The sequence below is a fragment of the Vombatus ursinus genome, unplaced genomic scaffold, assembly GCF_900497805.2.
Source record: "Vombatus ursinus unplaced genomic scaffold, bare-nosed wombat genome assembly UNPS02010320.1, whole genome shotgun sequence".
NCBI classification, from domain to species: Eukaryota; Metazoa; Chordata; class Mammalia; order Diprotodontia; family Vombatidae; genus Vombatus; species Vombatus ursinus.
In genome coordinates this window covers 780247-803811 of record NW_020950098.1, presented here as the reverse complement: position 1 = coordinate 803811, position 23565 = coordinate 780247, and the positions used below count along the sequence as shown (strand labels likewise).

Here is a 23565-nt window from a genome sequence, read left to right as displayed (position 1 = left end):
ATCTATGTTTGTATTTTATCCTCACAGTAATGCTGTGGAATTAGTGCCAGGTGACCTACTCCTGTACTAGGTGAGTTGTGATGGAGAGTCAGAACAACAGAAAAATCTGAGCCATATACTTGAACATCTTAACAAGCCATAGCCAATGTAAAAATTCATAATTTGCAACTAGTAACATTAAATTATTATTCTCAGTCTTTGGTAACGCCTTAAATTTGATGAAATTGAATAGGAAACTAATGTTCAACTCTGCCATATTTGTCTTTAATTACAATCTTCTAAACAGATTTGGTGTTTGACTAATACAAAAATTACAAATGAACTTTTAGCATAGGTGAAAACACCTATTGATTTGTTTCTGGCTTGTGTTTTTCCTTAATGACACTTATTACACACTTCTATGTCTATTCATATTAATGCCAGAGGATTTTCTCCCTTGTGCTTACCATCCTTCTGCCCATACCTTCCCCCTCTTAACCTCCAAGTTATTGTACTCTAGATTTCTGTACCACTGGAAATACCTTGATACTTATAATGAAAGCATTCAAAGTGCTTGAGTCCTTTATGATGGTGCTTTGGAATTTTGCTATAACACGTACTAGTGATATTGGGGCAGAAGACTGGCCTGCTTGCATCCCTAACCAAAGGGGTTCAGTTGGTGAGGGTGCAAAAGGACCCTATTATAAACTGTGACACAATTTTTGAGTTTTTCTTTTTCCTGTTTGAGGGATTAGATGGCCATGAGGATTAGTGAGGCTGAGAGCTTTTACCTCCTAGCCAAACTTGTTGATAATTTCCCAGGCCAACTAGATTAATAGTTGGAAGTACAAGCCTGGGAACTGACTTTTTCTTGACTCTTTGAAAGGTCAGTGTAACGTCTATAAATACATAAATTTGTTATTTTATCAACTTTCTGAACTACATTACATAGGACAGTATTGATAAATAGCAGTTTACCATTTCAGAACTTTTTTCCTTAAAAAGAAAATCTGTAGGCTCAATTAAATTTATAGCATGCCAAGGTCTTATTACTTCAAAGATTAGAATTTATGATGGCACCCTGAGATGATATTGAGTTAGAAGATACCACAAGATCATCTAATTCAGCCCCTCTCATTTTATAGATGAGGAAATCTAGGCTAAGAAACTGATTGAGATGTTGGGCAAGTAGGTAATGAGCAAAGGGCAAAAGCTAGTATTCCAACCTTAGTCCCTGGACTCCCAAGCCAGTACTCTTTCTATAGTCATGCTGCCTCCTCCTTCTGAGATATATTGAACTGCTTACTGTACAAGAGTCAAAGACTCTTTGATTTGAGATTTTTAGAAGTGTTATGAAGTTGTCTTTTGTGGAGAATAGTTTTGTATGGAACCAAAGTAATATTCCAAATAAAATCACTTTGTATGCTTCATAGGTGACTACTGCTAAGTAATCTTAATGCATTCCTTCAGCCATGTCACTTTTCTGTTTAAAGACCTTCAGTAGTGGGTTCCTAGTGCCTTTTTGAATGTAGCATAAATTGCTTATTCTGATAATCAAGGCCTTTCATCTTGCTTGAACCTACCTATCCAGTTTATATTCTAGCCAAATCGTACGATTCTCTAGCCTCCTTTTAAACCCTGTTGTCTGTCCAAAATCCTTTTTTGGGGTTCCCTCTCTCATTTAACTGAAATCTCTCCCTTCCTTCAAGACCTAACTATTCTGTACCGTCTCCTTCTTGAAGATTTCCCTAAGAAACCCTCCTCTCTCTCAAATTTCTCACAGTACTTTGCTTGGATATATTATATGTACTTGTCTCACTCTACCTTATAGCTAAATTATTTGTACCTCCTCTATATGTTAGATTGGTAAACTCCTTAGTCAAGGTAGAGTCTTGCCTTGTCTAATATTCCCAGCATCTAACATGATGTTTTGTATACGTTGGGCACTTAATATATCTTTTAAATTGAATTTCATTTATTCTCAAGCTTCCAGCCACTATAATATTACTGTTGGTATCTAGCTGTTGTGAAGGTCAAACATGCTCTGTATGTCTCTACAATTTCTACGACAGCTTGTAAAATATTTTCAGTTGCTTAGCATTAGTGGAGTTTCCATTTTTAAAAATTTGTCTCTTTCTAGGGAACGATAATAACTGGATTAGCTAGCTATAGGGGGAATGTAGATATTGGGCCTTTAAATGAAATAATTTTATAAAAATTACTTTCATATCTAAAAATGTGTTCAATATTAATTTGGTACAGAATGTTCCCCTGCTGCAGAAAGGCACTATTCTAGAGTAGAACTCATTTGACTTGTTTGTAATTGTCTTTGATCATGTGCATCCTATATTTTTTAGCTGTAAGAAATGTTTATCTCAAAATTAAGAAAGTTAAATTTTCTCTTAAGTGTTGAGTGATGATTTAATAACAGTATTATTTTAAATTGTACTTAAAACTCTTATTCTTGCAGTTACCTTATGCTTCAAAACTATCAGATCTAAAGTAAGCAGGTTTAATAATTACTAAAATTAAATTAATTTCTGGTAACCCTCAAGCCTGTACATTGTTGAACAATTGTATTTGTAGGGGAAGAATGCCTTTGACTTGGCAAATAGACTACAAATGTACAGGGAGGAAAGTGTCTACCAAAATCCAATGTAATCAGTGAATTTTGTTCAATTCAGGGCATTAAACTGTTCAGTCCCTATTATTTTACAGGGGTTTTCTTGGCATGTTTTACAACAGTCACCTTTTTTTTTTCCCCTTAACTATTAAATTCAGATAAGGGAACTCATGTGAATCTCCAGACTTATGTCCAAAAATGTGTTTAATTATAGTAACATAGCTATATTAACACATTTTAAAGAAATAAAAATAAGTCAGCTAAATTCTAGCTTAATGGGGAAAAGAAGGGTGCTTCTTAATTTATCTTTTAATCCCTCTAATATTGTACTTAGCACAGAAACATAAATTTTGCTGAATTAAACCATGTTTAAAATCTTACCAAGAATATTAACATTTTGGAGACTGAACAGTGAACGCTTGTTGAGTTTGCAGGGCCTGGATTCACTTCTTTACAGTTTTTGATTCATTAAAATTCATCAGTAGACTTCTGTGATAGAAACTTTGGTACCTCCAAATAAAGGACAAAAATCATTGGTATGACTTTTTTTTCCCAATAAATAAATTTGTGCTTTGAGTTCTTTTAAAAGTTAGAACTAAGGATTAGATGATGACACACTTTTGGGGACAAAGGATGCTGTAAGCCCATTACCCTGAGATTAAGTGATTTGCCCAAAGTCATATTGCTCACATGGATTTGAACCCAGGTCTCCTGGGGTCCTATGTTCTCAATTTTTTCTCTTATACCAAGTTACCACTCCAAAGGCAGACAGTTTTGTGGTTATGTTTTTATTAGCCCTTCCTAAAACTTTGATTAGAAGATATCATGGAATACAGCCACTGGGTTTAAAGAAAGGAAGTCCTGTGTGAAAAAAGCACCTGACATTAGCTACGTGACAATGGGCTCTTGACCTCAGTTTCCTCATCTGTAAAATGGGATTCATAATGGCTGTAGTACTTACCTCAAAGTGTTTTTGTGAGGCTGAAAGAGATAATACATGTAGAGCACTTTGAAAACACTTCATCAAAAAAATGTTGTTCTGATTTGCAACTACTGGAATTGGGGACTATTTCTGAGTATCCCTTGTGAATCTTGACTGCTATAGTGATAGTGAGGTGGATGTGGGTGTGTAATTTAAGGATTTATTAAGCATCTACTGTGTGCCAAAGCAGTGTACTGGGAACACAAAAACAAAAAAGCCTTCTGTCCTTAGAATTTATAGTCTCTCAAATGAGACAAGTACATGTGTAAATAAATACAATAATTTCCAGGGTGTTGTGCAGGGCGGAATGGAAGCTAGGGCAAAAAGGAAAGGTTTCTCTCATGGCAGGGGAGGGAGATGGCACTTTAGCTGGGTTTTGAGGTAAGCTAGGTCCTGTAAGGGACAGAGGTAAAAACAGAGTGTATCCCAGACATGAGAGCAGCCCATGTAAAGGAAGGCATGGAGACAGGAGATGGGATGTCGTGTGAAGAACTGCAGGAAGGCTAGTTTTATGGATTCCAAGAGTTCATGAAGGAGAGTAATGTATAATAAGCCTGAGAAGGTAGGTTTTGTGAAGGGCTTTAATTCCTAAATGAGTCTGTATTTGTCTGAGTCAGGAGGGAGGCCCTGAAACTTGCTGCCAGACCCATCTTTACTTTAGGTTAATCACTTTGGTAATCATGTAGAGTTTGGCTTGGATAGGGGAAGGACTTAAGGCAGAGAAATCAGAAGATTATGCAGTAATTCTGGCAAGAGGTGATAAGGGCCTCTGCACTAGGGTGGTGGCTGGAATGAATGGAGAAAAGAGGATGGAATTAGAATCAATTAAAATTGGAAACTGAGTACAGAGGATGAGGAGGAGTCCAGGGCGACTCCAAGGTTGGGATCCTGGTGGGTGACTAAGGATGGTGGTGACCTCCTCCGACGTGGGCAACATTTGAAAGAGGGATGAGTTTGGGAAGAAAGAGTAAGTTGTGTTTTGGACATGTTGGGTTTGAGATGCCTGTGGGACATCTAAATGGTCATTGGGCAGTTGATATGAAATTGGAGCTGGAGATGCAGATCTGGGGAAAGAGTGGCGATATAGATCTGGTAGAGCATGTTTAGCCATTCTTTGGTCTATACCTGTGACTTCATATGTGTGGGGCACTTCCTTGACCAACATAATAGGTCCACACAAGGTTGGCAACTCACACTCTTAGAGACCTTTCTGGGTCACTAAAATAACATGATGCAGCCAGCTAAGTGTCAGAGGTGGGATTTGAATCCAGGTCTTCCCTGTGTTTGTGTCCATGGAGGGGAGGATGAGAGAGAATTGGAATGAGATAGATGAAAGCTGAGTTGAATTAGAGTAGCTAAACTGACCTGCTAAATATTTTAACTCACGAAATCAGCAAACTCTAGAACTGTTTTCAGTTTTCAAGGTTGTAACCAGAGTTGCTTACAAAATTTGTGTTTATCCCAGCCTCCTTTTCTGAATCTCTCACATCTTCTTCATATCCAGGTGCTCACTCACTTCCCTTCATTTTTCTTTGGTCTTGCTGTCCAAGGTCATCCCAGCTCCTCTCCCTTCTCTGCAGCAAACACGCACCAACTACTCTATTCAGGTTTCAAGATAAATTTTTATGTCTTTTTTGTCTTTACATCAGTCGTTTTTAACTTTGTCTCTTCTCCACCCCTATCCTTAATTTTTAGCATTTATTATTTCTCCCTCCTCACTGCCTCCCCGTTGAAAAAAGAAAGCCCTCATAACAGATATCGCATAGTCCAGTAAAATAAATGCCCATATTGGCCATGTCCAAAAATATATTTCATTTTGTGTTTTAAGTCCCTTGTTTCTGCTAGCAGAACTTGGGTGTTGAGATTCATCTTCTCTGGCATCGTATTTGTCATTGCAGAGTTAAGTTGTTTTTCTTTATGATCTTATTGTATGAGTTGGGCTACTAATTCTCTTCGTTCACTTTGCATTAGTTCATAGAGGTTCTCCCAGTTTCTTCTGAAACTGTTCATTTTGTCATTTCTTGTGGCATAATATTCCATTATATTCTTAAATCATAATCTGTTTGGCCATTTCTCCAATAGGTGGGCATTGACTTAATTATATTTTTGGCTACTATGAAAAGAGTTGCTCTAAGTATTTTTGTACATATGTGTCACAGCATTGAAACAAGCCTTTATTACAAAGGAAAAAAACTAAGAAAAAACAGCCAATACGATGACTTATACAAATACCTTGACTAACTGAAGGCAGCACTCTTCTATGAAAAGGGAGAGGGTAAGTTTCGTATTCTGTTACCAGGAACCAAGATTGGGCATTATGATTGCTTAGACGGGCTTTCTTTTTAATATTCTTTTTGTTTACATTATTATAGTTATGTATTGTTCTCCTGGTTCTGCTTTACATCAGTTCAAATAAATCTTCTTTACATCTTTCTCAGCGTTCCTCATTTATTATTTCTTATTAGAAAACAACACCCCAGTAAACTGACATACTACAGTTTTATCTATCCTTTAGTTTATGGTTACCTACTAAGGACAGGAAAGTCTTTTGCCTCTTTTTGTATCCCTAGCACTTAGCACAGTACCTGCTACATAGTCATTTGTTAGGCACTTAATAAATGTTTGCCTGCTGCCAAAAAGAAAGTGTTGCTTTGAATCTTTTGGTTACATAGGTCTTTCTGTCTGTGGCTTCTTTGGGATATATGCCCAGTATACATTTAACTGGTACCTACTAAAGTCCTGTCTTGATGATATATCATAGTTTGAAAATGAACCTGCGTTCTTCAAGGCTGTGCCAATATAGTGGAAGCCCAGGCGAGCCCTTTGAGTGCCAGGAGGTAATGGAGTATGTTTTTGTCACCTAAGAACCATCATAGCTGAGTATGCAGAGGTTTGACACAGAATTGGCTAGAGGGTGATGGACTTTTCATCAACAAGACTCTCAGATTATTAAGCTGTATGGTGTTTGTGATCTCTGTCAGCAAGGGACAAAATCAGATCCTTGAAATGTGTTTTTAAGCTGGGAAGACTTCTAGTAGCCATGCCTTGTCAGTTTTATCTTCACATCTGTCCCATCAGTCCCCATCTCTGTTCCTCGTCAAACACCTTAATCCAAGACCTCATCGCTTTTCCCCTGTACTATTGCAGTAGCATTCTAAATTAACTTCCCTACATCCAGCCTCTTCTCTCCTTATAGTCAGTCTTCCACACAGCAGACAGATTGATGATTCTAAAGCAACAATTTATTGTCCCCCTGCTTAAGAAGCTTCATCAGTGCCTGCTGCTTCAGAAAATTAGAACAATTGACATAAAATGTTGTGGTTTTTAGTACAGTGACAGAAAGCCAGCCTCAGGGTTAAAAAGACCTGCATTCAAACTGTACCTTTGATGTGTAGTGACTGACCCCAGTGCTTTTAGGACAAAACACAAACTCATGGTGTGTATTTCAGAACCATCCGTTTTTCTCCAGCCTGTCTTTTCTAGACTGACTATACAGTACTTCCCTTCTTTAGCCTACTTGCTGTTTCCTATAGTTCCATCGCCTGACTTCAGTCGCCACAACCCAAGAGAACATTCTCTCTCTTCACCCTCTATCTTCTTGTTCTGTTCAAAATTGCCCAACTTGTTTGTGTTTCCCCCTCCTTACTTTGTATTGTGCGAGTGTGTGTGTGTGTGTTAGCACACTTCTCTCTATTCTGACCTTCAGTAGAGTGCCTGTCCCTTGAAGGCAGGGCTGCTTTGTTTTTCTTTGTATCCTGGCCCATCTTGTTGGTGCTTAATAGATAAATTCTTGTTGAATTGAAAAGCCTTTGTTTCCGTTTTTATGAGGTCTCTTCAATAGAAGTATTCAAGCAGAAGCTGAAAGACTAGATAATCTCTAACAAACCTAGAATCACCACACCACACCCTTTTATAGTGTTTCTATTAACTTAATAGGGGACTTCATGTTTCTTACGAGATTTCATTTGATCCTTATAACAACCATGTGAGCATAGTAGGGGTGGTGGTATCTGTTGTAAGGACTGGAAGACTAAGGCCCAGGAACATGAATTCATTTTTCCAAGAGCACATAGCTAATAAGTTTTAAAGCTTGAAACAACTTAGGTCTCCTTATTCTTTTATCCTGTTTTTTTTCTACTATACCACATTTTCTAATCTTAGTGAGCAACTCTATAGAGACTCAGTAAAAATCATTTCTTGGTTAGAAACCACTGGTTGGTATATTTGAACTTTTGGGGGGAGGTGGACAATGAGTATCTGTGCACCTTCTGGTTGGGTCTGATTAAACATTTACTAAGCTTTTACCACACGCCAAGAACTATGCAGGGCATTGTGGATACAAGGACAAAAGTGAAGCAGTTCTGCCTTCAAGAAGTTTACAATCTACCCTGCAGAAAATAATATGAACATGAAGGAGGAGGGGGCAGATCATGAGATGACAAATTCAGAGGTAAAATGATTGTCTGGTCTTACTTCCCTTATTTTATAGAGGTGGAAACTCTGGCCCCTCGTACAAGTTGTACTTTGTCCAAAATCACACAGGACCATAACTGAGATTGAAACCTAGGTCAGGTCTTTTCACTGTCAAGTCCAAACACACATTCTACTCTGTTATGTTGTCTCCACACACACAAAAATAGATACAAGGTTTAAAAACAAATGATCTTGGAGCATTTGTAGCTAGGTGATAAAGTGGCTACAGAACACTAGATTTGGAGTCAGGAAGGCAGTTTAAATCTAGCCCCTTCTGGGGTAGACTTAAGCTGATCCTGGACAAGTCATGTAACTGCTATCTACCTCCGTTTCCTGATCTGTAAAATGAGGATTAATGATAGCTCTTACCCCTCTCAGTTGTGAGAAGAAAATGAAATATTTACAAAGCTCTTATTGCAAACCTTTAAGTGCTATGTTACTGTTAATGTTATTGTCGATAGCCGATGGAGGTGGAGTGATCAGGAAAGATTTCATGTGGTTCGTGAGTTGCCATGGGTTGTTACACAGTCAGTCAACAAACACTAAGTCTCTAAGTTTGGTTACTTTTGCTCCGCTCTGGACATAGGAACACAAAGATTAAAACAGGTAATCTCTACCCTCAGGGATCTTACATTGTAACAGCAAATACATATGTACTTGTTGTACGTATCCAGAATTAATATAAAGAGTGTGGGGAAAAAAACTGTACTTTAAATTTTAGCCAGTCTGCCAGAGAGTTTACTAATGATAACCTGCATTTGTGTTGGAAGAGAGGTTCAGAGTTCCTTCTGTTAATTAGAATTTTCCTCACCTCAATTTTCACTTCTGTTTTATAGTAATCATGAAACAAAGGGCAAAATTCCACAGCAAAGCAAAACAAAGCAATAGTAAGGTCAGAATAGGTGCACCCTTAGAGAAATACCTTCCTAAAACTAATTACTCCCTCTTCTAACTGCACCCTGTCATGCAGGTGTTCTTTACCTATGGCCAGTGAACTTGTTTTTTAAGCATTTTGATAACTGTATTTCAATATAATTGGTTTCCTTTGTGGTCTTACACATCTTATTTTGTTTATTTAGAATCTCTCCCTCCCTCTCTCTGTTTTTTTTTCTTTTTGGGAGGAAATTGAGGTTAAGTGACTTGCCCAGAGTCACACAGCTAGGAGGTGTCAAGTGTCTCAGGCTGGATTTGAACTCAGATCCTCCTGACTCCAGGGCCGGTGCTCTATCCACTGCACCAGTTAGCTACCACTTAGAATCACTATTTTGAGGAAAGGTCCATAGGCTCACTAGGTTAAGAGCACCTGCTCTAGTTGGTTCAGTATAAATGTGGAATTTTCTGCATTTTACTTTAATTCATCAGATGCAGGAAAAATGAAATAAAGAAAACATTCCAGATGCTATAAAAGTATACCCAGCCCTTTGAGTATGTGGCAGATTATATTGATGTTGCTACAGAAAATGAGGCAAAAGCTCAGGGTTTACACATGCTTTATTCTCCAGCCCTTCAGTATCTGGAAAGTAGCGAGGAGACTATGAAGATGAGTGAAACTGAGTTCTCAGGATGGTCCAGTTAAAGGCAGTTGGAACTTAAAAAGTTAACATTATTTTGGCGGACTGGAAATTAGATCTTGATGCCTTTGCTGTAGTTGTTAGAAAATGGATATTCTGACTCATATTGATTTATATACAGCTACAACTCATCTGGAGAGCATACTTCCTATTTGTCCAACCCAACACATTTTATCATATGTGGCGATTACATCCTCATCTCTCATTTTTGGTCACACTGAAACTGCACGATTGTAAATGCCAATAAGTCCACTGATTCCCTACCAACTCTATCATTATTCCATGAGCACTTAGGAATTGACTTGGCTCTCTTGTGTGTTAACTCTTTGTAGTACATACTAGTGGTTGTGATGATAGAATAAATTTCTATTCTGATTTGCTTTAATGTCTTTCTGAGTGAAGATTATAGATCTCCTTTATCCCCAACCCAAATATGCTCTTTTATGGTTAAAATGTAGTGTTCAATTCATCAAGTAAAAGTCCTTTTTTTTTTTTTTTCCTGTGAGCTTTTCAGCAGTGATCCTTGTTAGCTTCACCTTTTGAATTTTTGGCTGGTGATTTTCATGGTTTTTTGCACATTAAGAATCTGATTACCAACCTCAAATAGATGATCCTCCTGCTACAAAGGTTGAGGTTGTGTTGGTGTTGGCCACCGGGTAGTTTACCCGAGAATATTGAAGTATTTTCTTCAAAATTTAGTGATCGTTGTTTTATTACCCTTTCTTAATAAACAAAGAATCTCTATTGGGGGTACTCCTAGGAAATGCTTATAGAGAGTACAAGTCCTTTCTAACTTAGCAGATGGTCAGGACCACGTTAAAAACCTTTCTAGCTAGCTGGGACCTGCCAGAGGACTTCCAGAATCCAGGGTCACCTCTACACCATAATGAGGCATTAGCCTGGAAGTAATAACATGGGTGCTTCCTTGAATGAGAGAGGACAGAAAAAGAGTATTGAGTCTACAGTACTATTCTGAGTAGACAGGAAGAAGGAAGGGGTGTGGAGTAGTTGAGAGACCAAGTGTGAAAATATTAACTTCACTGTATAGCTTCAGTGATTTTAAGTATTTTAGAACTCACACTTAAGTGAGATAATCCACTAGGGAGGGGAAGTTACTTTGATCATTCTCATATTAAGCTAGTTTCACAGAGCTCAATTACATAGCATACTGAGATTATACTTAAATCCAGAACACAAAAGCTAATTACTAGGTTGCCATTGGCTAGGATTTCTGCTATTTTGGTTGCCAGCTGAAAAAGAAGAGGATAAAGCTAATTCTGTAATGACGGGCTGACTAGAGGAGGGATAGAGAAGAGAATATATGTTAAGAGGTTGATTTCCCCATTGATCAAGGATGTGTCAACCATGTTTAATGTCTTAAATATATCGTATGACATGTATATCTTAGTGTCATGTACCATCTTCCTTAGATATTAGTCCATCTTTTCCATGTCATCAAGAATATGTGGATCTTAGATGGCTGCTTTTTACTTTAGAGATTGCCTAATTAGGCAGTTTCATGCCAACAGAGGAGAAGACTATATCATAACCAGCTGAATTCACTCTTGACTGTCGGTATCTTAAAGTAAGGCCTATTTATTTATTCCTTTGTCAAATGTGCTTACAGAGGCAGCTTGATGTAGTGGACAAGGAAGATCTGGATTCAAGTTTTCCCCCTGACACATACTAGGTGGCATGATTCTGGCTAAGTCCAAGTCTCTTAACTTCTCAGAGCTCTTGGCAGATCTTAAGACCCTTAAGTTGCAAAAAACTAAACAAGACAAAATTCATGTGTATTCTTACTGTACCAGATCAGCACGTATTTAAGTGCCTTCCTCTGCTGAGGGCATGCAGTATACCTCATAGAAACAGGGAGTTGGGAATATAGGATGTCCCAAAAGTCTTAGTGTAGTTTTTAACTATTAAAGCTTTGTTATACCATTTTCTGTATAATACAGTAGAGCTTGTATTTTTTAGATATTGAACCTTGTAAACTTTTGGGACATCCTGTAGAAACAAAGATTTATAGACAAAATGGTAATTTAACTAGGTCTTTGAAAGATGGGGTAACATTTGGCTAAACTGAGGACTTTGGGCATCTCAGGCAAGTGGAAGAGCTGAAGCAAAGGTACTGAGGCTGGACAGCACACAAGTTCAGGTGGTCAAGCAACAGAATAATTCAGTAGTTAAGAGGTGAGGCTGGAAAAGTACGTTAGGCATAGGTTTGTGGAGGTCTTTTGTGTTCCTTCTAGTTAGTATAACTTGTTTTAACAGGGAAAAGCTGGGATCTGAAGATCTACCCTCTGACACCTGGGGTGGGTCAGAGCCTTAGTTAATACTGACTTGAGGAATACTCTTGGACAGAAAGAAATATTTAGGGATAGAAAGAACTATATAATTCCATGATAGAAAGCTTTGAAAAGAAAAATGGTTATGGATTGGAAATTTTTTATTTAGAATTTTAATTTTAGCTGGTTTTTGTATGCTTTAGAGCAGTGGTGACAAACTCAAATGAAAAAGGAAGGCAATAAATTGTATATAAGGATCCCTGCTAGCTACATATTGATTTAGAAAACCGCTTATTAATATTCTATGTTTTATTGTATTTTTATCTATTTTGTTGGGTACTTCCCAGTTACCTATTTATCTGGTTCAGGGTACACTCAGCCAGTATGCTGGATGTTTGACACCTCTGTTTTAGAGTAGATATCCAGTAAGTTTTAAATTATACAGTGAAGCTGGTGAGATTTAAAGTGTTCAGCATTTCAAGAGTGGTCGTTTCAAAGCTATAGTCAATGACTTAATTTAAGAAGGGTTTAGAACTGGAATTTGGATCAGCTTTTTTGAAGGGTATTTTTTAAGTATTTAAAAGAATTGGATTTTGTGGTGTTAGTAGATCTTAATGGACTAGTAGGATAATATTTTAATATATCATTAATAAAGAAGTTTGGTTTCATCTGTATAGGTACTTTCTCCATCTAGTGCAAAACATAATCCTCTGCATCTAAATCTAATTTTGCCTTCATAAGTTGCTGTGTCAAATATATCTATCTCGATATAGATAACATCACTCAGTGCAGAGCAGGGTAGGTATCTGCCTTTAAAATATTTGAGCATTTAATTTAGGAAGAAATTTTCTGGACTTTACTTGCCTCTGCAGTAAATGCTTGTGTTTTCTAGATGATTTCGAGTAATTACTGAAACTCCTTAGTGACAAATGATCACACTTGTCTGTTCTCTATCCTTTTGCTTCAGGTTATCAGATCATATCTGGATAGCTCTTCAAACCTTTATCCTTCACTTGCCCTAATTGCTCAGGAACTAATCTATTTGGAGAAGAGAAAAGTTTGAGCCAGAGAGGTTTTAAGAGTATTTCTAAAGAGTAGAATTCTTTACTACAGCAGCAAGAACATAATGACATTGTTAATGAGTGGATGATTCTCCATCAACTATGGATTAAGAACAAACCAGTTATTATTAAGTTTATGAAAATACCTTTCTGAGTGAAGTTCTCAGTCTCTTGACTCAATATTCTTCACATCACTTCTTTCATACTTGGATGTCAAAATTTATCACTCACCTTAGGATTTAGAGTGGGAGACGACCTTAGAACTCATCTAGTCCAATCTCCTCATTTTATATGAATGAGTAAGTGAAGACCACAAGAGGTTAAGTGATTTGCCTAAGGTCACACAAGTAGTAAATAGTTGAGCTGGAGTTTCAATTCAGGCCCCACATCCACAAATTCATCTCTTTCGGCACATTTTTCTTTTTGCTCTGGACTTTTGATTTCATTGGTTTATAGAACTCCCAGTGAAGACTGTCTGCCAATACAGATTGACACATGATAGTCAATATAGTCTTACAGAGTGTTTGAAGAATTTATAGAGTTCTCTAGGCAATGGAGGTTGTTTTTTGGCCCTGGTCAAACAGCCATGTATGTCCAATGCAAGATTTGAACCCAAGTCTTCCTGACTCTGAAACCAACATGCCTCTCTTTGCCACAATGTCATTTAATAATCTGAGTTGACACTTGAAGTTGACACTGTTTAAAGATCTTAAGAATTAAAAACTGGCCACATTGCTTCTCTGTTTGGCAGACTGCATGAACTACTGTTGCTGTGTTTATGACATCCTCAAATTGAGGGAGATTCAGGTGCCTTTCAAGTTTTTCCTCCGTGTTTTTTCACTCCTCCCTCAACATTCATTTTGCCAAACTAAATAAAAGGATATCATCCTAGAACCTTATGCTCTGACTTTAAAATCCTTTTGTCTTTACAACTTGTTTATGGTAGTGTTCAGCAGCATTAATAAGCTTTTCTCTTATATTAGCCATGTGGATAATAGGTATCATTAGGAGCTCTGCTCAGACATAACTTCATGATACCTTAGCTGCTTGTTCCCTTCCCCCATTACCTTTTATGTATACTTAGGTGTATTTTTTTTTCCCAAAAAGTATGTAACCTCTTTGAGGGCAAGTACTGTAATAATTTTTGTTAGCAGCAGCACCCAGTGCAGTGCCTGACACCTAGTTACTTGATTGATGAAAGAAACTTTAGGGACGGCTTTTTTCTCTTTTTCCTTTCCTTCTCCCCTTAAACTGTTGGGTTGTTTTTTCATCATTTTGTTTTTTCCCTAGTTTCAGAGCAGTAAGGAATTTCCTAACAAGAGAGTTGCTTACATTTTGGGAGGGGTGTTCAGGTTTCTTGGGGTTTTATTTTTGGTTTGGTTTGGGTTTTGTGTGTGTGTGTGTGTGTGTTTTTATTTTATTTTTTTGTTTGTTTGTTTGTTTTGGTTTGGTTTGGTTTTGACTATTTAAAAGGCTGTAACCCCACTTGAAGTGGAATGAAGCTAAGGGATATATCTTTTTAACTTTTTATTTCTTATTCCAGAGAAGATACTGCTGTGTTTCTTTCTGAATTCTGCTTTGGAATTCAGGTTGGAATTTCTACTATGTTTTATTATGGTTTCTGAGAAATCAATTTAATGAGTTTCATGCTGTCTCTCTCCTTAATGATATTTAACTATATAATATAGATGCTTGAATAAAGAAACTTGTGGTCTTTGCTTTCACTTATGAAAATAGCTAAGGGGAATAAAGAAATTTTTGATTCTGGATTTTTGTGCATATCCTAAATAACATTTACTATAAAATATGGCTGGGAAATTTCACTGAAATTCTGATTTCCCATACTCATGACAAACCAGATCATAGACTGTGTCTATTATTTGGGCTGTGTTTTTGTGAGTTATTTTTTTTCCATAATGGGTTCTCTCTGCAGAGTTGGCATAGTTAGTCTCATTTTGTAATATTTCTTCAGGAAACATCCATTACAGCATAAGGTTTGACCAACATGCCTTTTTATGTATGTTAAGAACATATGAGACATTGAGCTTTAGATTGTCACATTCAAATCCAAAGGAAGTTTACATCATGAAACCGGAAGTAGAAATATCTATGTCCTAGTCATTCTGAATTTATTTTTGTCAGTGATGCTTGGCAGATATGTATATGTCTTCCATTTCTGTGGTTCTATGGTATGTTTACCCTGCAGGTGTGGGACATAACATAGAGTTTAATCTGAGGGGAATGGAGAAATTTGTAAGATAATGGAGATCGTCTCATTTGATTGCAGTAAATAGCAAGCTTATTCTTGCTGTTATTTCAGTATAACTCTTTGAAATATTTATACAAAGTTTTGTTTCTCATGACTTCATCTTTGCCTAGAAATATCTATTTTAGTGAAAGTTGTAAATAGTTGCCATCCATTATTTTTTTTCTACTTGGTATGATGGTGGTAACTAACATTTATATAACACTGTGCTAGGCACTGTACTAAGCACTTTTTGGTCCTTCACACCAACCTTAGAGGTAGGTGCTATTATTATCACTGTTTTCCTAATGAGGAAACTGAGGCATACAGAGGTTAAGTGACTTTGCCCAGGGACACACCTAGTGTCTGAGTTGAGATTTGAACTCGGATCTCTGTGGCTCCAGGACCACTGCTGTTATCCATTGCACCATATTCTTTTCATTAAGTTAACTTGTATTTTTTCAGTCTTCCCAGTAGTGTATTATTTTTCAATTGGACATTTTCTTAAGAATTCCAAGTCAAGGGGGCAGAGCCAAGATGGTAGAGTAAAAGCGGTGACTTGCTTGAGCTTTCCCCCAAACCGCTCTAAATACCTGTAAAATAATGGCTCTAAACAAATTCTATAGCAGCAGAACCCACAAAAAGACAGAGTGAAACAAATTTCCAGCCCAAGACAACCTGAGTGGTTGATCAGAAAGGTCTATCATGCCAGGCTGGGAGAGTAACACAGTTCAGCATGGGTGCGCAGGCCTCATGGGACTGAATCATGGGCAGCTGTGGCAGTTTCCAGACCTCTTAACCCATGAACACCAAAGACAACTTGGAAGGTCAGTAGGAAAAGTCTGTGTGTGTGGTGAGAGAGAAGCACAGTCAGTCCCAGCCCCAATCCCTGAGCTTGGCCCCAGGGCGGTGGCTGCCCCTGGAGCTTCTGGCCCAGAGACTGAGGGGGAATCAAGTGGCTGATCAGAGAGGGATTGCAGGGATCTCTTTGCTGGTGCAGGATTCTCTTGCTTTGCCTGTGCATGGATCTGGGTAACAGTTCTGGCGAGGAGGAGCCCTGGTATGGTGAAGCTTGTAGTGGCAGTGGAGAGAGAATCCTCCTCATAGTTTCAAGACAGAAGAGAGTGCTTGTGGTCACTCATAGACCAGAGCACAGGCCAGGAAAGGAGTAAACACCTTGCCTTTGATCATAACACCTTGGAAGAACTAAAAATGTACAGGTCCCTAGAAACATCTCTGAAAACAGCTGCAAAAAACCCCCGAAGCTTGGAACGGTACATTCTCCACACTGGAAACAGACCCCTACCTTAACAAAGAGTTTATATATGACTCAAGTAATTGACTGGGATCATGAGCAAGCAGCGCAAAAAGAGTCAGACCATAGAATCTTACTTTGGTGACAAAGAAGATCAAAACATAAAACCAGAAGAAGACAACAAAGTCAAAGCTCCCACATCCAAAGCCTCCAAGAAAAATATGAATTGGTACCAAGCCATGGAAGAGCTCAAAAAGGATTTTGAGAAGCAAGTAAGAGAAATAGAGGAAAAACTGAGAGTGATGCAAGAAAATCATGAAAAACAAGTCAAAAGCTTGCTAAAGGGGACCCAAAATAACACCTTAAAAAAAAAGAGGTCCAAAAAGCCAATGAGGAGAAGAATGCCTTAAAAAGCAAAACTGGCCAAATAGAAAAGGAAGTCCAAAAGCTTACTGAAGAAAATAACTTCGTTAAAAAATAGAATGGAGCAATTGGAAGCTAGTGACTCTGTGAGAAATCAAGACACTGTAAAACAAATCCAAAAGAATGAAAAAATAGAAGAGAATGTGAAATATCTCATTGGAAAAACAACTGACCTGGAAAATAGATCCAGGAGAGAGAATTTAAAAATTATTGGACTATCTGAAAGCCATGATCAAAAAAAGAGCCTAGACATCATCTTTCAAGAAATTATCAAGGAAACGCCCTGATATTTTAGAACCATAGGGTAAAATAGAAATTGAAAGAATCCACCGATCACCTCCTGAAAGAGATTCCCAAAGGAAAACTCCTAGGAATATTGTAGCCAAATTCCAGAGTTCCCAGGTCAAGGAGAAAATACTGCAAGCAGCCAGAAAGAAATAATTCAAGTATTGTGGAAACACAATCAGGATAACACAAGATTTAGCAGCTTGTACATTAAGGGACTGCAGGGATTGGAATATAATATTCTGGAGGGCAAAGGAGATAGGATTACAACCAAGAATCACCTACCCAGCAAAAATGAGCATTTAAAAAAAAAAATTCCAAGTCAGCAAGAATTGATTAACCTTCTGCTATGTGTCACGCACTCTGGGCATTGGGGAGACAATCAAGTAACAAATTTCTTGCACTCAAAGGATTTACGTTCAGCTGATGGAGATTGTGTGTGTCCTAAGTATATACAAAATAGGAGGTAATTTGGGAGAGAGGGCACTGGTACCTGGGACAAGGATTGAAGGGGTCGGGGTTTTCATTCAGAGGATGGCATTTTGAAGGAAACAAGGGAGAGCCAGGATTCTAGTTAAGAAAGATCTGATTGAGGATCATATTTATCATGAAACTTAATTTTTTTTTCCAGTAATGCTAAGCCAAATACAATTTACTAAACTGAATTTTAAAGAACTAGTAAGTACTGTTTATGGATAAGTGTGTGTAAACACCTGTGATACAGAGTAGCTGTGCAAAGCACCACTTGTAATTAGGTATAAATACTCTCGATTTATGTAAGGGGCTTGGGATAGAGAAGTGGATTCATTCCATAGAAAACAAGGACTGGCCAGGAGATCAGGTATATTGTGCTTTTCCTCATCAAACCACCTGTGCTAATGTACAATTTATCACAAAGTTCAATAAATACTGAATAAGCTGTGGGAAAGTCTTGAGCCTGAATCTGCTACTGAATTGTTGTCTAATATTTTGCCATATGTGCTTGAGTACATCAGTAGGTATAGATGTATAATGGAACCAATTTTCCTACACATATTTATAGGAGAGAAGTTAAAGCAAAACCAGTAGGTTAGCAGAATCTGAAATAGCCTCAGAATTTTCAGTCAGATGTGAATATATTCTTCCATAAGCAACTTCATAAATATGTAAGTCCTTATTAAAATCTGTGAAGAGGGGTGGAGATGATTGGTGAATGGCACATCTGAGCTAGCCTAGTATCATACTCACTGAGCTAATAGATTTAAAATCAGTAGGAATCTTATAAGGGAATCAAGTCTAACACCTTCATTTTTTACAGGTAAGGAAACTGAGGCCTAGAGAAGTTAAGTAATACCAAGTTCATGAAGGTATTGACAGAGGTGAGATTTAAACCCAGACCCTCTGACTCCAAATCAGTATGCTTTTAACTTCACTATCTCTTTGCTATAATTAACTTGTGTTTTCATAGTTTAACTTATCAGTTACTCTTAATGTGCTCCAGAACTGTGAGATCATACATTGTAACTTAGAGAATCCCGTGGTTGAGAGATTTCCCTTTAATAGTATGTAATGGTTTTAAAGTAAAGCTGATAGCCACTAAAAATTCTTACAAAAAAAGTCTGTCTAGAAATAAAGCTACATACTGATGTAAGTAATTCACTTAAAACTCCAGTTTTTCTCTTTTTTGTAATAATTGTGATTAAATGTTGTCCTGCTTTGTGGAGACTGTAGGATTTTTATTAGTAGGTTTGGGGAGGCTAAGTCATAGCTGAATAAGGTTATTTCCCAGAGGTGATATGTAAAGCAGTTTGTAGCAGTCAACTGAAACTGTTCCCTCTGTGGACTTATTGCTAAATCCAGTGGCCTAATCTTAGTCTTCATTCTTCCTGAACTCTCTAACACTTGATTCTGTTGACCATCTGTCCTTACTAAGTTTTCACAGCACTGCTCTCTCCTAGTTATTTTTCTGTTTGACCTAGCTTTTATTAGTTTTGGTTGAAGAATTGTTGTCCATCTCCTGTCCCCTTATGTGGATGCACTATCTTTGTCCTGAGTGCTCTATACCCTCTCTCAATGATTTTATCTCCTCCCTTGGGTTCAGTTATCTCTACGCAGATATCTATCAGATCTATATACCCATTCCTAATGTCTGGACTCGTGGTCCAAATAAATCTTCAGGTGCTGCTGGACTTGACCTAGATGTCTTATAAGCATCTCAAACTCAACATTCCAAAGCAGGATTCTGTATCTTTCCCCAGAAACTTGGTGCTCCTCCTGCCTTAACTCTTTCTGACATGGATATTTCCATTCTACAGCCAGGCTGTATATTGTATATTGTATATATCTCCTGTATTGTGCGCAGCATTCATGCAAGCTTACTAGTACTCTCCACATTCTCTGTCTCCTTTTTACACCTCTTACATATGTGTAGACTGCTCTACTGCCTCACCTCTCCTTCCTGGAATCTCTAGCTTTTTTCAAGACTAGATTCAATTGCTGTCTCTTTTAAGAGGCCTTTCCTGATTAGCCCAGGTGGTAATTTTTCTGTCTCTCCCATCCTGTCCCCAAGTCACTTAATCTGTGAACTTTTATCCTCGAGTAAAATGATGGCTCCTTGAGGGCAGGGACTATCTCACTTTTATATTTGTATAACAACATAATAAATAGAATAGCACATCACCATAAATGCTTAAAGTACTATATACAGATTAGTTACTCCATTTTCTTTAGTAGCATTCTGCTGCTTCACAGTGGTATGACAGTGATTCTGGGTTCTCAAAGGATTTTTGGAGCACAAGCCCTCGAAGGTTCAAGCTAGAAAGATTTTGAGTTATAGGTCCATTGAGTGAGTTTGGTCCTCTGACAACAAAGGTCAAAGGCCAGATTGCCCACGGGGTATGGTGTGGGCTGTTTGTTTCGTTTTGTTTTGGTTTTGGTTTTGGTTTTTTTGGTGAGGACTCGACAAGTTTTCAAGACTGGTCTTTAAATTTTGTGTTAGATTGTTATCTACATTTTTGTGTAGGAAGTCCTTACACCAGTGAAAGTACAAACCTTTGATTTTCTTGTTCACCTGCTTGGTTGGTATGTTTGTTTTTTTAGAAGACATGTTTCTTAATTGGACTGGAATGGACATTGGCAATCATGTCCATTTTTTTTCCCCATAGAGATTAGAAACAAGGAATTTAGGGCCATGTTTTTTAAAAATCTAAACAAAGCAAGTCCAGAGAGTTTGGAATTTAAAGAAAGGTGTAAAACCTGTGTGAATTTTTGTAATTTAGACATTTACACAGAAACTGAAATTGCTTATCAAAAGGTTAATAATGTTGGGGGGATTGTGGAAAGTAAGGCACACCAGTGCATTTTTGATGAGTCTATGAATTGGTACAACCATTATCTAAAGCAATTCATAACATGCAGATAAAGTGACTAAAATGTCCATACGTTTTAGCCTGGAGATTTCACCACTAGACATTTACCCCATTGACCAAAAAAAGACTCCGTACACACCAAAATGTTTATAGCAGCACATTTTTTGTGATAGTAAAGAAGTGGAAACAAAATAGATAACTGTCAATTGGCAATTAAATTAATACAATGGAATATTATTGTGACAGAAGATTATGACATACAGAAAAGTGTGGAAAGATTTCTGTGTACTGATACAAAATGAAGTGAGCATAACCAGGAAAATAATGTACAGTTACTAGATAGCCACAAAACAACATTCTGAAATTATCAACACCTGGCGAAGAGCTATTAAAAAAACACTCTTCTAACCCCCTACCCCCCACCCCACAGTTCCATTGCAAATGTCAGAATTCACAGTTGTGGAACATGGTATTTAATATCTCTTTGAATGTGTGGATCAATTTTACTGGTTTTTTCCCCCATTTTTATAAAAACTATTATAAAGGATGGCTCTGGAATGAGGAGGGATGCAGGAAGAAATCTAGGCAATGTGAAATTTCACAAAAGAGAAAATCTTATTTATATCCTTTTGACCACTTATCAATTGGGGAATATTTCTTATAAATTTGGCTTTATTTTCTATATATCTTAAACATGAGACCTTTATCAGAGAAACAGTACAAAGATGTTCTTCCCATTTACCTGTGAAAGTTGTTTTAAATTCATACGTCATATTGTCTTTTGATCCTAGAATTTGGAATTCAGAGGGACCTTGGGGATCATCTGGTACAACTTCCTTGTTTTTATGGATTAGGAACCTGAGCACAACAGGTGAAAAGACTTTGCTAAATAACACAGCTGGAATTGGACTGTGCAAGATAGCTACTAAATTCATCATGCCTTTTTTTTTTTTTAATTGTTAAACATTTCCCAATTACATTTTAATCTGGTTGGGCATGCTTGAGTTTTACACCTCTTATTTAATAGGAACACTTGGGTTTAGATCCCTTCCCTGACACAGTGCTATGTTCCCCATTGCTCTCCCCTGTGACCCTGGTTCCAGATCTCTTCTTTTGCTACCATTGGAAGAATAAAATAAGTGAGAATCCTCTGCTTTCATAGTGTTCTTGTCGTACCATTTCATGCCAGAATAGCACATTTGTGAAATAAATTGTGATATATGAGATTAAAATTTCCAAGTTATTCTAACATGAAAGGGATACAATAGGTTTTTTCTTACTATATTCTCAACATTCTCATAAAATTCAGTTTTTCTGGTCTAAAAAATTATATCATTTGGGAAAACTGGAAAACATTCTTGCAAAAATTAGATTTAGACACATATATATATATATGTGATATATATATCAGTTAACTCCAAATGGATCATGAACATTTTAAATTACAGAATGGAAGATTTCTTTAGTGACTATGGACAAGGGAGAGAATTCTTAGCTGAATGAGGGAGAGATGATGAAAGATAAAACTTACAATTTCAATTTCCTAATTAAAAAGCTTTGCTATGAACAGAGTCAATGCAATCAGAATTAGAAGAGGAGCAGTTTTGAATGGGGGGGGTGGGTAATATGTCTCTGATAAAGGTCTACTTTCCAAGATTATGTAGGGAATTGATAGAAGTGCATAAAAGAATAAGATCCATTCTCTAATTGATAAGTGATAAAAGGATATAAACTAACAATTTTCAAAAGAAATACATGCTATTAATCATATGAAAAAAACACTAATAAGAAAAATGCAAACTAAAACCATTCCTAAAATTTCACTTACCCATTTATTCTAGTTTTGTAGAGTGAAATCTAAAAGGTTAGGCAGTTTAGCTTTCCCACCCATTCCTCACCATCTATTTTAGCAGATTGTCTCTAAATGGATAGTTATTAGTAAATGTTAACTCTTTAGCAGTAAAAATTAAAAACAAAATGTACAGTTCACATGTAGTGATGTTTGTGGAATGATGTAAGTTACAGCTAACAGGATCCTGGAAGAGAATCAATGCACGGAGCGAGAAAGTTGTCCAGGACCCTTGGGCTCTTGCAGGTAATAGGCACAGCCCTATGAGCTTGTAAAATTCCTGATCCTCCCCCGCCTTCTTTGTACTGATACAAACACTGTGGGAGTGTCACAGGGTGATCCTTGGCAGTAGTGTTTTCTGAAGCATGTCTAGCACTTTGCAAAGCTTGGAGGAAGCACAGACAAAACACTGAAACATCCCTATTCTCCAGTTTATGTTCTGTGGAGGGAGATAATGTGTATCTGTGTGTTCACATGTATAAGTAGTACAACTTTAGGGAGAGGAGGACACTTGGAGTTGAAGTCACTGAGATAAAGAATTCAGAGAGAAAAGAGGACACCAAGACAGAGCCTTTGGGAATACCAGAAGGGCCATAATATGGATGATGGATGATGAGGTCTGTAAAGGAGAGTACAGTCTTGTTAGATAGTGAGAAAATAAGGAGGGTAGGGTCACAAAAACCCAAAAAGAGAATATCCTGGAGGAAAAAGAGTCATCAGTATCAGATAAAGCAAAGAAATCAAGAAGGAAGAGGACATGAGAAAAGACCATCACATTTGACAATTAAGCAAGCACTAGTAACTGGAGAGTTTCGGTTGGGTGAGGAGGTCAGAAGACAAGTTGCAAAGGGCTGAGGTGTGACTGAGAGGAAGTAGATAGCGAATGTAGAAAGCTTTTTTTTTTTTCCTCTAGGAGGTTAAGTGAGAAAGGAAGGATAAGAAGATCATATCCTAAGGGGATGGTAGGATTTGTAAGGGTTTTAAGGATAACAGTTACCTGGTCATAATTTGAGGGCAGAGAAGTAACCACTAAATGGGAAGAAAGTGATGCTTTGGGGGAAGGGGGCGAGAGGCGGCAGGAAGCCGTCTTTGGGCAATCTTTTGGAAAAAGCTAGGCAAGATAGGACCCAAGGACACATGAAAGAAGGTGGACCTCAGCAAGGAGAAAAGGACAACCTCACCGG

General features: G+C 37.5%; 1 protein-coding gene across 2 annotated transcripts in view; it reads left to right on the top strand.

The window, feature by feature from the left end:
* The window catches only part of RAP1B (RAP1B, member of RAS oncogene family), a 53466-nt gene that overhangs the window by 3065 nt on the left and 26836 nt on the right, over positions 1-23565 (top strand). Inside the window, exon 1 of one of the 2 annotated variants that reach the window (XM_027854167.1) lies at positions 18483-18543. The exons of the other annotated variant lie outside the window; for it this stretch is intronic. The gene's annotated coding sequence lies outside the window, so the exon portion shown is untranslated. Of the gene's footprint in view, positions 1-18482; positions 18544-23565 lie in introns of those variants that run through there. 2 annotated transcript variants of the gene reach the window in all.